General features: G+C 44.5%; 1 pseudogene; it reads right to left on the bottom strand.

Annotated features, from left to right (window-relative positions):
* Positions 1-5,209: 5,209 nt before the first annotated feature.
* Positions 5,210-6,108, bottom strand: LOC104674646 (annotated as a pseudogene).
* Positions 6,109-16,234: the final 10,126 nt, after the last annotated feature.

Here is a 16,234-nt window from a genome sequence, read left to right as displayed (position 1 = left end):
AGCCCCAGATTCTACATTTCTAACATGTGTCACCGTCTCCTCCAAGATGCCCGAACCCTGAACTGAGCTTCATCCCTCCATCCGCCCCTCCCACCCTCCCATTCGTCCTGGGGATTCCCAGATCTTATTTTAATGCAAACCCTTTTGTGAGAAAGTATTGCAAGAAAGCATTGCTTTCTTAAACAATGCAAATTGTTTTGACTCCAACAGGTTTGGCCATAATCTGTGGAAGGAAATTGGCAGAAGGCCAGAGAGGAACTAGAGGAAGCTGGAAGCAGGCAGGTCAAGGCCAGGAGGAACTCACACAGCTGGCCTCCCTGGGTCGTGAGAGGTGGGTGGTGGAGAGGGAGAGGGGAGGTACTGATTGGGGGGAGGAGACACCATGCACCCTGTGTCCAAGGGAGAATTACATGTACAGTCTTATCAGAGGTGACACCAGCATCCAGCAGGGAAAGGTGTTTCGCAACCAGGAGCTCCATGCTCAAAAAATAACATTCAGCACCAAGGAGAGGGATTTTCAAGAACAAAGCAGAGGTTAAGGTGCAGGCAGGGTCCTGGTTAGGTGCAAGCCATGTCGATTGTGTTGTGCTGGTATTTCTAAATCTGTAACTAAGATTCCAATTTTTTTAATTGGCTGTTTTGGCTCGGGGCTATTTAGCAATCAAGAACAAAATGGGGGCACTTATGACATCTCTTAAATATCGTTTATTCCTGACGGTGCCCAAGCCAAATCATGTCATCACCTCTGATGTCCTGGGGAAAACAAATAGAGGAAGCAGGAAGCAAAGGGCTGGTGGGTTTTCCTGAGCTTTGGGCCCGCTTAGGACAGCCAAATGGTGTAAGCCTCCACCCAAAGTTAACGGGCTTTCTAGGCTCATTTGCACAAGAGCAGACTCCAAGAAGTTTCTTCTGGAATTTCATATGTGATGTGGTCTGCAAATCTGCTCCCTGCCAGCTAGGAAGACGCTGACCTGTGCCGATGGCTGTTTCCAAAAGTTGAGCTGTCAGACTCTCTCCAAAGGCAGGACCCAGGCCTCCCTCATCTGTCTGTGGAGCCCTCATAGGCAGCATCCTGCCTTAGAGATGGGTTTTACTTAGAATTACAGAACATTTTTCCTCTTTGCATTATCTCAGCTCCTAACTTATGTTTAACATTTGAGCTAATGTCCTTCTTTGCCTCATCTTGGGCGTTTCATGGATTTGTTCGTGCCTCCACTCAACAAACATGCATTCAGTTCCTACCATGAGTCTGTCTGCTCCGTGCGGGAGCCATAATGGTGGGCAACAGAGGCAACATGCCTGCTGTTAGGTGTTTTGTTCTGGTGGCACATGCATGCACATATAACCAGAGGTGTGCTAGTGTATCAGCTCTATGCCAGAGTAGGGGTGAGGGAGCCTTCATTTGTACTATTTGCCAATTTCTATGATGTAAAAGGTGACCCAGCCAATTCCAAATTACCCACATGATGTCACTGAATGTGGAGTTAATAGAGATGTGAATGATCATCTCTCAGGAGCCTATATGACCTGTTCCAAAACAATTAATTTAGTTTAACTGTTTACTTTGTAGCCTTTACACATATTAATTTACTCCTATAAACAATATCATAGCTCTTCAAAGTCAGAGCTGAAGTCATCTCAACTGGGAGGCTATTGATGGATTGGTGATGGTCCTCCAGGTCCCTCTCCCTTCCATGCAGACACCTAAGTGAAGGCCCAGCCCCAGGTAGACACAGGAAGAGACAAGGCCAGAGCAGAAGAGAAATGGCACATGGAGCTGCCGCTGGAGTTGGGGATCATTTAGCAGTAAATCTTTTTTGATTTTCTATTGCATGCCTGGCAGTCCACTGGAATCCACAGATGCCACAATGAATGAGTCACTGCCACTGCCTTCAAGGTGCTCACAGTCTGATGCAGAAAGGATAATGACCATGCACTATGGAAAAGTGTTGTGTTAAACATGGGAATTAGCAAGAAAGATTTGCTAGAGAAGGCAAGTCTGAAAGGATGAATGGGGGCATCCAGGTGAAGATGGGAAAGATACAGAATCACTGCAAAAAAGGAAACAAGACTGTGGTGCAGTCAAGAAGTTGCAAGTGGTCCAGTACAATGGGAATGTGGGCACAGATGGAGGAGAGTGAAAGATGAGGCTGGAGAATGAAAGGAGCAAGATCTGCAAAGATCCCTCCTGCTGCTTGCCCTATGTATCTTGGGAAGCACTTCTCAAACTATAACGGGCACACAAATTCCCTGGGATCTTGGTAAAATGCAGCTTCTGCTTCAGCAGGTTTGGGGTGGACTAGATTCTACATTTCTAACAAGCTCCCTGATTATGTTGATGCTGCTGGTCTATGGACTACCCTTTGCATAGCAAGGGTGTAAGGAAAAGGAGAGCTCTGAAGGGTGTTAGGAAGGTGGATTCCATGATCAGGCTTGCATTTCTAAAGATGACTGTAGTTGCTGGGGGCAGGATGGACTGCAGGCAGCCACAGCTGCAGGAGCAATGGCAGAGAAAAAGAAGGTTAAGAGTTAAAGTCTAGGTTAGGTGCGGTGGTTCATGCCTCTTATCCAAACACTTTGGGAGGCTAAGACAGAAGGACTGCTTGAGCCAGGAGTTTGAGACCAGCCTGGGCAACATGGCAAGACCCCATCTCTATAAGAAATAAAAACTCAGCCAGGCGTGGTGATATGCACCTGTAGTCCCAGCTACTTGGGAAGCTGAAATGGGAGGATTGCTTGAGCCCAGGAGGTCAAGACTGCAGTGAGCCATGATCCTGCTGTTGCACTCCAGCCTGGGCAACAGAGCAAGATCCTGTCTCAAAAAAAAAAGAATGAGTTAAATCTGGCACGTTGATGAGCTTGAGAGGTACCATTTGGATTCTGCTTTGTGTCAGGCTTCTTGTCCTCACCACCTGTCTCACCTGTTTCTCCTCCCAAGGTGGATCTGGCGCCCCCAGGATCCCTCCTACTCCAGGACATCTTCTCAGGCCTCTGCGTGCCAGCTTACGCGGCATCACTTGGCTTTACAGAATTGGGCAAAGTCATGCTTAATGCCACTCAGTCCTGTTTCAGGGTGAAGTCATTTATTTTAGGGGCAGATCTATTTCCGTAGCTTTATTTTTTTAATGTAGTAATTTTTGTTGCTTTTCCTTTTCAATAAAATAAATACTTGCTACATAGTTTCTCCTGAAATTATAAATTAACTGTTCAGGGTTAACAAGGCATGAATCATTCTATTGAATCTATAAAACATTCAGCTTCATAAGAAACAGATTTTTACTTTTTTTTTCTCATTACACATTATTATATAACCTTTAAGGATAATAAAGCTGTGTTAAGATTTAAAATTTGAGAAATCTATCTATACCAAGCTTTTAAAAAGTGCATTAATCAAGGCTAAATTTTAAACATTGATATGTACATATTTCATCATCCGAACCTGTTTAACATTAACACTACCTTTCTCTCTGTTATTTTTTTTTCCCTACAAGATGACTTGACTTTGCAGAATAGTGATTCCCAACTAGTGCTGACTTTGTCTCCCTGGGAACATTTGGCAATATCTGATGAAATTTTTGTTGTCATCGGTAGGGGAGCTAATGGCATTCAGTGAGTAGAACCCAAGATGCTGCTAACCATCCTACAATGCACAGGATGGAACCCCATAACTAAGAAATATCCAGCCCAAATGTCAACAGTGCCAAGGTTAAGAAACCCTGCTGCAAAGTGCAACTCAATTCCCATTTTATGAATATCCTCTCTGTTCAATGTAATTCTGAAAATACAGACCTGACTAACTTGCATATACTACTTAAAAGAATGTTTAACCTAACCAATGTCATTACCAAAAGCAATGGGTGACTTTAAGTATCAAGTGATACTTCCAGAATGATTAAACCACAAAGTCAGCTTAGAAAGATAGAAATCAGGACGCATTATTTATATACCATTTAATTGTCCTTGAATCTGCTCTAGCAGTCTAATCTATTAATATGGAAAGTTAATTAGAACTGTTTTGAGTTAGTTAAGCACGTAGTTTCCTTTGAACACTTTTCTGAACTATGATAAAAATTAAATTATGTATAAAGCACCTGGAAAATAGAAAAGCACTCTACAAATGTTCTCAAAATGTTTGTTGCAACATGTGAAAAGTGAAGAGCTTCACTTACTTGTCCAAACTTGTCATGAACATGTGTTTGGACAGTTAAATTAATTTTCATTTGTTCTCTGTTTTTTACAATGATTTTTCTTACATGTCTTTTACAAAGATCAGCGCATATATATAGTATATGTGATATAAAAGAAAGCAAATGTGTTTTTCACACAAATAAACTATCAAGGTGGCATATGAATGTTCTAATTGGGAGCCAATTTTTTTTCAAATTATTCTAAGTTTAGAGGTTTTTTTTTTGTTTGTCTGTTTGTTCTTTTGTTTGTTTGTTTTGAGATGGAGTCTCACTCTGTCACCCAGGCGGGAGTGCAGTGGCACGACCTTGGCTCACTGCAACCTCTGCCTCTCAGGTTCAAGCAATTTTCCTGCCTCAGCCTCCCACGTAGCTGGGATTACAGGCACCTGCCACCATGCCTGGCTAATTTTTGTATTTTTAGAGAGATGGGATTTCACCATGTTGGCCAGGCTGGTCTCAAACTGCAGACCTCAGGTGATCCACTCACCTCGGCCTCCCAAAGTGCTGGGATTACAGTCGTGAGCCGCCATGCCCGGCCTTTTTTCCTTTTCTTTTTTTTTTTTTTTTTACGGGATCTCATTCTATCATCCAGGCTGGAGTGCAGTGGAATGATTATGGTTCACTGTAGCCTCGACCTCCCAGGACCAAGCGATCCTCCCGCCTCAGCCTCCCGAGTAACTGGGACCACAGACATGCATCACCATGCCTGGCTAATTTTTTTTATTTTTAGCAAAGACAGGGTTTCAACATGTTGCCCAAGTTGGTCTCGAACTCCTGGGCTCAAGCGATCTGCCTGCCTCGGCCTTCCGAATTACTGGGATTACAAGGCGTGAGCCACTGTGCCCAGCTTATTCTAAGTTTAAGTAGAGAAAGTTTTCAGTACTTTATTAATCATTTATCTCCACATCCACATCCTATTTATTTTTCCATGGTCAATAAACTGATTCAAATGATTTAAGTTATCCCACCATTTAAAGAGAAAAGTCTCTATAATAACTTGAAACCATGGAGCTATTTTAATTTCACCAATGACTACATTTTTCAGAAGTTCTAGCTCTTCCTTTGACACACTGAAAATAGCTTTTTGTCTCACTGGGATCTGGGATCTGAATTCAAAGTTCTGTTCTTTCTCACAAACAAAACATAATCAGTTTTATGTTCTCCCCAGATGCCATCAGATTGAATTTTGTTGCCAGTTGATGCGAGATAATAGGTTTCTTCTGGAGGAGCCTCTTCCACGGGAATTCCTAATTCAGCTTTTAGATGCCTCTGTGCTATTCAACTTGTGCCAATGACATCATTTCTTTCAAGCTTGTCTGGATTACTTAATGGATGACTACAAACAAGTATTGGTGAAACTGGCTGGAAGGGTAATTTTAGCATCTGATCTCTGCTGTCACAGGAGCTCATTTTGGTGTTGAGTAAGAAGACACTAAGAGCTTAATGCAATAATCCATTCCCAATGTTTTCATTCAGGTGACAATTCTTCTTGGTCTCAGCTCCAATATTACTGTCATTTTCATCCATAAGAATACACTTCTTTGTGGCGCACCGTGGTTCACACCTGTCATCCCAACATTTTGAGAGGCCAAAGTGGGAGGATCATTTGTGCCCAGGAGTTTATGACCAGCCTGGGCAGCATAGCAAGATCCTGACTCTGCAAAAATTTTAAAAATTCATTGGGTGTGGTGGTGCATCCCTGTAATCTCAGCTAATCAGGAAGCTGAGGCAGAAGATCACTTGAACCCAGGAGGTCAGGCTACAGTGAGCCATGATCACACCACTGCACTCTAACCTGGGTCACAGGGCAAGACCCTGACTCTAAAAAATAAATAAATAATGAATTTTTTTAAAGAGCACACTTGTCTACGAGGAGCTGAACTTGTTGCTCTTGGAGATGTCCAATACCTGTCTGAGGCATCGTCACAATATGTCTGATCTGCCCTAGAAGACAGGCCTGGCACTAGGGTGGCATCAGTGCTAGGCTCAGGTATGCCTTGGGAGCTTTATAAATGGCTGTCCCTGGAGTATATGTTCAAGACCTAAAGAGAGGCCGTTTGTGTTTTCTAATCAAGCTTTACTGAATTTTATAGGGGAATGATGTATAATGAGATTTGCAAAAATCCTAGGATGTCCTGCTCTGGAATGTCCACAATCTACTGTAATGGGGAAACATCAGATGCTTAAAGGGAACTTGGGGAGTTGCTATGGGAGCTCAAAGGCAGACACATAACTGGTCCTGGGACATTAGAAATGAGACTTGGGCAGAGTCCAGGAAAAAGTGAGAGAATGGAGCAGAGAAAGGTGCCCCAATAAACCTGTACCAGACCGTGTGGCATGGGCAGAACTTGTCATCTCTTTCTAGCTCTGTAAGCCCAAGGCTTTCTATTAGCTTTTAGGGCTTGATATTTGCATCATTTTGAGTCTATTAGGCTCAAAAAAGTCTTTGTTAAGCATTTACAAAACATTTATTTGAAAACTGTTCTGCATGAAAACATGTTGAATTCTGTGAAAGAAAACAGTACGTTATCAAGTTTGTTGGCACAAACCTTACTTTTAGGTTTTAGGGCTGGATATTTGTATCTTTCTATGAGTACCCACTGGGCCCAAAATTGTCTTTTCTGAGCTTCTACAAAACATGTGTTTGAAAACATGTTTTCTATGTGAAAACATGTTGAATTCAGTGAAAGAAAACAGAGCATCATCAAGGTTTTTGGCAGAAACCAGGATTTTATCTTTTAGGGCTGGATATTTGTATATTCTTTTCTCTTTATTCTTTTTTTTTTTTTTTTTTTTTTTAAATTATTTAGATGGAGTCTCGCTCTGTCACCCAGGCTGGAGTGCAATGGCACGATCTGGGTTCACTGCAACCTCTGCCTCCTGGGTTCAAGTGATTCTCCTGCCTCGGCCTCCGGAGGAGCTGGGATTACAGGCCCGCACCATCATGCCTGGCTAGTTTTTGTATTTTTAGCAGAGATGGGGTTTCGCCATGTTGGCCAGGCTGGTCTTGAACGCCTGACCTCAAGTAATCCACCTGCCTCAGCCTCCTAAAGTGCTGGGATTACACAGGCCTGAGCCCCCATGCCAGAACAATATTTGCATTTTCTATAAGAGTTCACTAAGCTCAGAACTGTGTTGTCTGAGATCCCACAAGAGGTCCTTTGAAAAGAGTTACACAGCTCTAGCACAGACTGTGAGCAGGGGAGTGGCGAGAAATGAAACAGGGCAATCACCAGAGAACAGAACACAGCGAACCCTACGTGCAGGACCAAAACGAGGGCAGCTAAGTTGCAGGATGCTGGGCTCTACCTGACTGGCCAGCCTGTTGGGAACAAACATTGGCTGAGCCTATCTCTGTGCTGGGCATGGCGGCCAGGCCTGGGGATGCAGGGTTGGAGGCCACTGTCAAGGAGCCTCAAACAGGCCAGCAGCTGAGCAGACTTGAACAATGCATGCAGGTCTTTAATTAGTTCATCTGTGATTAGGGCCGTTAACAAGGGGATCTGGATATAAAATATGGGGTTTTCTCCTAGTCTGGAGGGCAAGGGAAGACTTTCCTGTGGAAATGATGTTTGGGTTCAGACCTGAAGATTAAGTGAGAATGAGGCATGTTAAAAATCCATTCCCAGTTCTCCTCACTGCTGATGGGAGTGCAAAATGGTACAATGGCTTTGAAAAACCATTTGGCAGTTTCTAATAGTTAAACATATGGGCCAGCAATCCCACTCCTAGGTATATACCTAGGAGAAATCAAAACATGTGTCTACACAAAGACTTGTATCCAAATGTTCATAGCAGCTTTCTTCATAAAAGCCCCATCCTGGAAAAAAGAATGCAAATTCCCAGCCGGGCACAGTGGGCTCATGCCTGTAATCCCAGCACTTTGAGAGGCCGAGACGGGTAGATCACCTGAGGTCAGGAGTTCAAGACCAGCCTGAGCAACATGGCAAAACCCCGTCTCAACTAAAAATACAAAAATTAGTTGGACGTGGTGGCGCGTACCTGTAGTCCCAGCTACTTGGGAGGCTGAGACAGGAGAATCTCTTGAACCCAGTAAGTAGAGGTTGCAGTGAGCTGAGATCACACCACTGCACTCTAGCCTGGGAGACAGAGCAAGACTCCATATCAAAAAAAAAAGAATGCAAATTCCCATCAACAGGTGAGTGAATAATAAGAGTGAGGTATATTCACACAATGGAATACTACTTAGCAATCAAAATGAATGAATTATTGAAACAGAACAACATGGATATATCTCACAGGGAAGCCAGATACGAAAAAGCACACACAGCATGATCCCATTCACACGAAGTTGGAGAAGAGACAAAAACCAAAAACCAACCTACAACAACAGAGGATGGAAAGGTGATTCTCTTTGGAGTGGGAGGGTTTGTTAACTGGAAAGAACTTTGTCGGGGATGGAAGCCTCTATCTTTGAATTCAGGTAGTGGTTACATGGGTGCACACACGCACAAACACCTTTTTCACCTTTTACACTCAAAATTTATACATTTTACAGTATGCAAATTCGACATTCATTTTTTAAAAGCTCCTAAAATCCCAACATTCACCACCCTCAAAGTAAGTGGACTAACCGGCTGCAAGTCCCCATACTCTTCTTCAGCTCTTCCCTCCCACTTGTCCCCACCAAGGCCACTCACAGTGTCCAGCTGCACACAAACAGTATGGCTCTGACCACTGGCCCCTGGGGTGGGGAGCTCTTTGCTGGCTACACATCTGACATGGGGAGCTTTCAGCCTTGCCCAGCCACTGGCCAGAGCAGAGGGGGCCTCCCCAGTCCTGGGTGTCTCATGGACACTGACCAGGCCGGAAGGATAGAAGGTGGGACAGAAAGCCTCTGGCTTTGTTGTGAAGATGTTAGAACCCATTTGATGGAGTGGTGGGGAGGAGGACCTCCTTGTACTCCTAGGGACCACGGTGAGTCCCATGGTCAGCTGACCAAGTCCCCTGGGAGACTGGCACCTGTCAGGACAGATCAAGGGACCAGAGACAGCTCTCAGCCAACCCTGTGGTGTGGGTAGCATCCAGACAAGGGCCAGCAGACCAGAGTCTGAGAGCCCGGACCACAGAGGCAAAGGCCCAGGGAGAAAGGCTGGGAGCAGAACCCGCAGGCAGTTTGGGGTCGAAACAGACCCACAAAAACAGGAGGATGAGGTGCGGGCACCCAGAGGCAGTAGGCTGGAGCAATTGCTAGGCCTCACCCTGCCGTGAGCACTTTCAGACCAACAGCACCTAACCTGAGGCTTGGCATACAGATGGCATTCAATGTGTGCTTTTATTTTTTTAAACAAGGACATTTTCTCAAGGTCCAGGGTTTGTCTTTGCTGCCTCAAAGGTACAGCTATAGAATTTTCTAAGCTTCAGATCTCACCTTGCCACAGCCCCATGCTCAAGGCCTGGGGCAGGGCAGTGAGCTGTCACCGGGGACTGTGGCCCCAGTGGCTTTGGAGTCCCTGCTTTCTCTAACACTCCCCTTGTCAGCTGGAGCTGTGCCTTTACCCTTTTCCACGTTCCCTCTGAGTGATCCTGGCATTTGTTTGGATTTTCGAGACATTTTCTGCTGTCTGCTTTTTCAAGGCTCCCTCTGAAGTTGATCTTATCTTTAAAAAAAAAAAAAAAAATAGCATGGAAGAGTGAGGATCTCAGAACCAGATAGCCAAGGTTCAAACTCCAGCCCTTCCACATCCGCTGTGTGACCTTGGGGGAACTATTTAACCTCTCAGATTCTCAGTGTTTTCATATGTGAAATGGGAATAATTGCTCCTGCTTCATGGGCATCATGAATATTCAACCAAATAACCCATGCAAATTGTTTGGCAAGTGTCCGACATGTAATACGGGCTTTATAAATGTTAGCTTTTGTCACAGGTCAGGTTCGCCAGAAGCAGAGCCTGAGAAGGAAATTCTGGAGCTGTGATGTATTGGGGCGGGGCGTACAGGAGAAACCAAATGGGAGCAATAGGCGGCGGATGATGCCAAGCAAAGATGTGGATTCCACTGGAGCCGGTTCTCAACTGGATCCCAGGAAGCTCTGTTGTGTGACGTGCACTCCAGAGTTTGTCCCTCCCGGAGGTAAGGGGGCTAGCTTTCCATACCCTGCACACTAGCTGTGCATTAGGAGAAGCAGGACTTCTTGCCCAGGGGTCATCCTCTGGAAAGGGTTGCAGAGATATGTGAGACGCTGGCCACAGCCAGTAAAAGAGATTCCCAGGGATCTGGCTGGGGTGTCTGCTATAGGGGTTTAGCCACAGCTCATTCTTTTTATTACTTATTGATTTTCCCTGCATTCCCATGTTGAAGGGAAGGGCAAGTACTCCACAATCCAATCTCATATCTACACTCCCTTGGGCTGGCCCTGGACCTACGTCCACACGTCGAGGACCTTCCAGGCTGTCATTTCCCCACAATCTCACTGTTCTCCAGGGCAGTGCCACCAAGGCATCTGACTGCTTCCTAGCCCATCAAGATAGGAGAAAGAAGAGGGGCTTATGTGCCGCAAGTTGGCAGTCTGTCTGGAAGCAGGAGGCTCCTCTTAGCCTTCGTACTGCTGTGCTTGAGAGGAAATCTGTTTCTCAATAAAACAAACTTTCTCCATCTGAATGGCCAGCTGAGGTCCACTGCACACGTTGTGCTGGGCTTTCTTCTTAAACTCAGAAAGGTCTTGGGATGAAGTGGAGCATGTCAGAGGCAGTGGGCCAGAGTGGTAAAGTATGTAGAACTTGGAGAGACAGAAGACCTAATCCAGCACGGCCCCTTGCATGAGAGTCTTTGGGAAAATCCTTTAATGTCTTTGAACTTCAGTTTCTTCATCCATGCACTGGGTGTAATACCACCTACCTCGTGAAGCCTTTGTAAAAATTAAATAAGAGGATGAATTTGGAACTACCTGATACAAAATAAATGTCAATTGCCTCAGAACTAATGGATATATCATTGCGACAATACGTTTTTTAAAAGTGGGATTGTGCCAGGCTTGGTGGTGGTTTATCCCTGTAATTCCAGCACTTTGGGAGGCTGAGGAAAAAGGATCACTTGAGGCCAGGCATTAGAGACCAGCCTGGGCAACATAGTGAGACCTCGTCTCTACAAAAAATAAAAATACATTAGCTGGGTGTGGTAGTGTATGCCTGTAGTCCCAGCTAATCAGAAGGCTGAGGCAGGAGGATTGCTTGAGCCCAGGAATTTGAGGTTGCAGTGAGCTATGACTGCACCACTGCACTCCACACTGGATTACAGAGCAGAAGAATATAAGTGAAATCTAAAATTGAGATTGTAGGCCGGGTGTGGTGGCTCACACCTGTAATCCCAGCACTTTGGGAGGCCAAGACAGGTGGATCACTTGAGGTCAGGAATTCGAGACAAGCCTGGTCAACATGGCAAAACCCCATAAAAATACAAAAACACAAAAAATTAGCCGGGTGTGGTGGCACACACCTGTAATTTCAGCTACTCTGTAAGCTGAGTCAGGAGAATCACTAGAATCCAGGAGGTGGAGGTTGCAGTGAGCCAAGATCACACCACTGCACTCCAGCCTGGGCAACAAGAGAGAAACTCAGTCTCAATTAAATAAATTAAATAAATAAACAAATAATAAAAATAAAATCAAGATTGTAAATAAACTTGATCAGATCCAAAGAAAATAGAGTTTTCCTTCATCTTCGTTTATACTTAGATAGCAGGCTGTCTCTATGTGAGTTACTCATTGCCTGAGGCTGGGTTCCCCAAGAAGTAGATGCCAAGTCAAGGATTCATGTACAAGTGGTTTATTCGAGAGGTAATCCCTGGAAAGGCTGCAAGTGGGGAATGGAAAAAGGAAAGGGAAGGTAGCCCAAAAAGGCTGTGTTAGCATGTTTATTGCATGGGCAACTGGAGCTTCACTCTGCTTCGGGGGGGCCCTGGATGCCAGAGTAGAACATATTCCTCAGGGTTATCCTGCCTGCAGGGCGAGGGAGCTGGGGAATTTATACACCAATATCTGGCCATCACTGGTTAAGGACAGCTCCCAAAGACTGTACTTTCCTAATAGTTCCAATCTGCTGAGTGCATAGGCTGAGTGGGCTTCCGAACATGGTGGTCCCATCTCCTAATGATGAGAGGTGGAGGCACAGGAGAAGGCAAACAAATGGCAAAGACACTTAAATACGTGAGAAAATGAGTCCAACCTGAAACTTTGATTTTTCTGGGTGGCCCACTCATGCCACTAACTACAATATCTTCATTTCGTCTGCTTTTACAAAGACAGACAATTCCAAACAGCCAAGCCTAACAAGTAGCTCATCTTAGCCTCTGGATTCAGAGCACTGGTGGCCTCTCCACCTCCAACTGACACCAGAAAACATACAAATACCTCTAAGCATGCTTTGGGTATTTGTTTTTCTAATTGCAAATATTATACCATAACTTAGTTTGAAGGCCTTGCAAAGAATATGCCAGAAACATCTAATATTAGCCTAATATTAGCCCTAAAAACTAGGGCAATCTTTTTTTTTCTTTTCTTTTTTCTTTTTTTTTTTTTTTCTTTTGAGATGGAGTCTCGCTCTGCCGCCCAGGCTGGAGTGCAGTGGCCGGATCTCAGCTCACTGCAAGCTCCGCCTTCCGGGTTTATGCCATTCTCCTGCCTCAGCTTCCCAAGTAGCTGGGATTATAGGCACATACCACCACTCCCAGCTAATTTTTGTATTTTTAGTAGAGACAGGGTTTCACCATGTTGGCCAGGATGGTCTCAATCTCCTGACCTCATGATCCACCTGCCTCGGCCTCCCAAAGTGCTGGGATTACAGGCATGAGTCACTGCACCCGGCCTCAGCTTCTTTTATATCCCACACAGCACCCAGCATAGAGCAGAAAGCTAAGCACATCGACCTAGTGACTGACTGACTGAATAAATAAATACATGCTATCTCACTTGCAGAAGCCCAGATTCCTCCTTCTTACGACTCCCACACCCACTTAGGAGGTTCTATTATGTCTTAAAAGAAGTTACATCTCCATTAGTGTCAAAGCAACATTACATTAGTGGCTCAACGTGATCAGGCATGAATTTCTTTGTTTTCCCACTCACCTGAAAGTCCAAGTACTCCAGAGCTTGCCTGCACCATAAAAAGGCAAAGTACAAAATTGTTGAAAAGAGATATGGCGGGTTTACGCGAATATCCTTCAGATGTAGCAGAAACAATCCAGGTAGTAAACACTTCTGATTCTTCAAAGAAAATGGAAGAAAGTGATCCCGACAGTCTATTTTGAATCTACCATTTTTTGTTTCTGAGTGTCTTTTAAATCTATTCAAAATCCTTTAAGGACATTTCACTATGCATGGGAGAAGTTCATGGCTCCTCAACAAATTGCAAGAGATCTTTTATAGGCTGGACTCTGCCTCGTTCTCCAAACTCACCTGCCATAATCCTGATGTGCTCCACATTGCCAGACTCTTTCAAGCCCTTCCCCGCCCTGTGGAGAATCCCTACTCACACCTCAGGACTAGCTCAGACATGGTCTCCAGGAGACCTCTTCTAAGATCCTATGTGAGGTAACTAGCCCCCTTAGCACCTTGGGACATAATTATTTACTTTCATGTACATGTCCCGTAGTGAACTGTGAACACCTCCAGACCTTACCCTGTGTTTCGTCGCCTTGCTCTCCTCTCCACAGCTGGCACCCAATCTTGCCAGGCTGTCTCCAGAGACTCAAGCCCTTGGAATGGCGTCCTGGATGCTTTTCCACCTGCCTGACTTCTAAATTCCACTAAGATCCTGTCCCATTCTCTTGGAAACACCAGAACTTACTCTTACATGCCCTGTGGAAGTTATTTCTCCACTACTGTTCAAACCCACTCCCAGACCTAGCCTTCCCTGAGGAGAGCGTCTCAGCCAAATCCAGCTGCCTCTTGCTCAAGTTTCCTTGCGGGGTGGCCGCTGGCCTCATCCTGTTAAGTCTTCCTAGAGCCACAGGAAGAATCAATATTCCAGTGTCAGCCAGCAGGGGGCAGTGTGGAAATACACACACTAGGCCATTTTTTCAAAGGGTCGGCTTCCCTGAGGGTGTCTATCTGTGCCTCCATGGAGCATGGCTTGGGCTATTCCTCCAGTCCCATGGCCAGGTGGATCCTTCTTTTACGCTTCATTTCTATTAAATGAGAACATTCTCAATTCACTAACTGGATTGTTGGAAAGGCAGCAAGCTCTGCTAGATAGTTCTAAATATTTGCATCAAATGTGGACCAGAAATTATCAGTCTGTCTTTCAACGCTCTCAGATCTGAGTCAGCAAGCCTGCCACATGCGAAAGTAGGAACATTAAATACTTGAAGCTGGGAGAGAACAAGTGGGTTTCTAATCCTCTCTGGTGCATTCAGTTCTAGAAAGTGGTTCTTTGTATTCTACTGGAACATTTCTATGTATGACTTTTTTGTTGTTTGTTTTTTGAGACAGAGTCTCCCTCTGTTGCTCAGGCTGGAGCACAGTGGCACAATTTCAGCTCACTGAAACCTCTGTCTCCCGGGTTCTAGGAATTCTTCTGCCTCAGCCTCCCGAGTAGCTGAGATTACAGGCACGTGCCACCACGCCCAGCTAATTTTTGTACTTTTAGTAAAGGCAGGGTTTCACTATGTTGGCCAGGGTGGTGTATGTATGTTTTAAATATGCTTTAACACAAAATTTCATTTTAGAGATGGGATCTCACTATGTTGCCCAGGCTGGAGTGCAGTGGCTATTCACAGGTGTGATCATGGCACACTGCAGCCTAGAGCTACTAGGCTCAAGCAATCCTCCTACCCCAGCCTCCCACATAATTGAGACTACAGGTATACACCACCATGCCCGGCTTTAAACATACTTTTTAAATGTGTCATAAATCACATTTCTCTGATGAATAAGAAGAATTATCTAATGTTGAGAAAGAGTCAATGTTTAATCATTTACCTCACAGGGCAGATTCCTTAATGAATTCTGTTATTGAATCCACAGAATTTAACATCATGTTATTTTGGCCCTGAAGGCATAACTTCAAGCCATTCTGGATACTGAATGTGTTGCTGACATACATGTAAGCAAATCACTCAGAAGCATATACACTTTACTGCATTATCAGTACCATGAAGAAATTTTTCTATATCATGTTTCATTTGAAAAAGAGCACTTTCTTCTTGATATGTATGTAATTCCTTGGTCTTGGGAAGCTAAGGCACTGCTTACTAAGGGGTTTTGTATACTCCACTAATTACATAGCTTAAATCAGGCTGAGTAAACATGTAAACCAAATGCAAATCATCAATCTACATATGTTTAAGAAATAATGTAGACATACTGCTGCGGCATACCTCCCAGGGAGTTCTGGTTTTAAGCAGCATCTTATAAATCACCAGCAAGAATAATCAATTCATATCTTGGCTGAGGGTCTTTACCGGATTCCCACATACCACTGGAGTTAAGCACTGAATCCACACAAGCCAGCTGCAATTAAGACCCATTGCTATGGTTTGGATATTTGACCTCCTCGTAAAAAAAAATCTCATGTTGAAATTTCATCCCCAGTGTCAGACGTGGGGCCCAGTGGGAGGTTTGGGTCATGGGAGCAGATCTCTTGTGAATGGCTTGCTGCCATCCTCACAGGTGTAAGTTTCACTCTTAGTTCCCTCAAGAACTACTTGTTGAAAAGAGCATAGAACCTCCTCCTGCCTCCTCTTGCCTCATCTCTCCCCATGTGATCTGCACACAGTGGTTCACCTTCCCCTTCCGCCATGAGTAGAAGCAGCCGGAGGCCTTCATCAGAAGCAGGTATTGGTGCCATGCTTTTTGTACATTCTGCAGAACGATGAACCAAATAAACCTATTTTCTTTATACATTACCAAGTCTCAAGTATTCTAACAACACAAGCAGGCTAAGAAAACCCATCTATGGTCAGTCACCAAGGCCTCTTCTCTCATATGAGTTTTGGACCTTACTCTATTTGATAAAGTTGTTTCTCGTGGGGATATGCATTAACAATTCTGATATGTGCACACTGAAATTGAAAATTAATTAAGCAAAGGG

Source organism: Rhinopithecus roxellana, chromosome 13 (assembly GCF_007565055.1).
Source record: "Rhinopithecus roxellana isolate Shanxi Qingling chromosome 13, ASM756505v1, whole genome shotgun sequence".
Taxonomy (NCBI): domain Eukaryota; kingdom Metazoa; phylum Chordata; class Mammalia; order Primates; family Cercopithecidae; genus Rhinopithecus; species Rhinopithecus roxellana.
The sequence above is the reverse complement of the archived record's forward strand: the minus strand, read 5'-3'. Positions and strand labels throughout refer to the sequence as shown.